This window comes from Arachis stenosperma, chromosome 1 (genome assembly GCF_014773155.1).
Source record: "Arachis stenosperma cultivar V10309 chromosome 1, arast.V10309.gnm1.PFL2, whole genome shotgun sequence".
NCBI classification, from domain to species: Eukaryota; Viridiplantae; Streptophyta; class Magnoliopsida; order Fabales; family Fabaceae; genus Arachis; species Arachis stenosperma.
The window spans coordinates 109294219-109295883 of NC_080377.1; the positions used below are offsets into that span (position 1 = coordinate 109294219).

The 1665-nt window shown below is 39.8% G+C and overlaps 1 non-coding gene across 1 annotated transcript; it reads right to left on the reverse strand.

The window, feature by feature from the left end:
- Window positions 1-757: 757 nt before the first annotated feature.
- LOC130954782 (small nucleolar RNA R71) lies at window positions 758-861 on the reverse strand. Its single transcript, XR_009076417.1, has one exon. It is a non-coding gene; the product is annotated as a small nucleolar RNA R71 (small nucleolar RNA).
- Between the last annotated feature and the right edge of the window lie 804 nt (window positions 862-1665).

Here is a 1665-nt window from a genome sequence, read left to right on the forward strand (position 1 = left end):
AAAACAATTTTCGAAAACTCTCCTCTCTCTCACCTCCTTCTATTTATTTATTCAATTACTAACACTTCTCTTTATCTTAAAATTCGAACCCTCGCTTCTCTTCTGTGTTCGAATTTTTCTCCTCCTTCTTCTATTCTTTTCTTCTTCTACTCACATAAAGGAATCTCTATACTGTGGCATAGAGGATTCCTCTTTCTTTTTGTTTTCTTCTTTTTCATATGAGCAGAGCAAGGAATAGGACATTCTTGTTGAAGCAGATCCTAAACCTGAAAGGACTCTGAAGAAGAAGCTAAGAGAAGCTAAAGCACAACAATCCAGAGAAAACCTTACAGAAAATCTCGAAAAAGGAAGAGACATGGCCGAACCCAATAACAATGGTGGAGGCACAAGGAGGATGCTTGGTGATTATACTACACCTACTTCCAATTTTTATGGAAGAAGCATCTCAATCCCTGCCATTGGAGCAAACAATTTTGAGCTGAAGCCTCAACTAGTTGCTCTAATGCAACAGAACTGCAAGTTTTATGGACTTCTATCAGAAGATCCCTATCAGTTTTTAACTGAATTCTTACAGATCTGTGATACTATTAAGACTAATAGAGTAGATCCTAAAGTCTACAAGCTCATGCTTTTCCCTTTTGCTGTAAAAGACAGGGCTAGAACATGGTTGGACTCACAACCTAAAGATAGCCTGAACTCTTGGGGTAAGCTGGTCACGACCTTCTTGGCTAAGTTCTTTCCTCCTCAAAAGCTGAGCAAGCTTAGAGTGGATGTTCAAACCTTCAAGCAAAAAGATGGTGAATCCCTTTATGAAGCTTGGGAAAGATACAAGCAGTTGACCAAAAAGTGTCCTTCTGGCATGCTTTCAAAGTGGACCATTTTAGATATATTATATGATGGTCTATCTGAGCTTTCTAAGATGTCACTGGACTATTCTGTAGGTGGATCCATTCACCTAAAGAAAACACCTGCAGAAGCTCAAGAACTCATTGACATGGTTGCAAATAACCAATTCATGTATAGCTCTGAGAGGAATCCTGTAAGTAATGGGACGCCTCAGAAAAGGGGAGTTCTTGAAATTGATACTCTGAATGCCATATTGGCTCAGAACAAAATGTTGACTCAGCAAGTCAACATGATTTCTCAGAGTCTGAATGGATGGCAAAATGCATCCAACAGTACTAAAGAGGCATGTTCTGAAGAAGAAATTTATGATCCTGAGAACCCTGCAATGGCAGAGGTGAATTACATGGGCGAAGCCTATGGAAACACCTATAATCCCTCATGGAGAAATCATCCAAATTTCTCATGGAAGGATCAACAAAAGCCTCAACAAGGCTTTAATAATGGTGGAAGAAACAGGCTTAGCAATAGCAAGCCTTTTCCATCATCTTCTCAGCAACAGACAGAGAATTCTGAGCAGAGCCCCTCTAGCTTAGCAAACATAGTCTCTGATCTATCTAAGGCCACTTTAAGTTTTATGAATAAAACAAGGTCCTTCATTAGAAATTTGGAGGCACAAGTGGGTCAGCTGAGTAAGAAAATCACTGAAATTCCTCATAGTACTCTCCCAAGCAATACAGAAGAGAATCCAAAAAGAGAGTGCAAGGCCATTGATATGATCAAAATGGCCAAACCCAAAGAGGAAGAGGAGGACGTGAATCC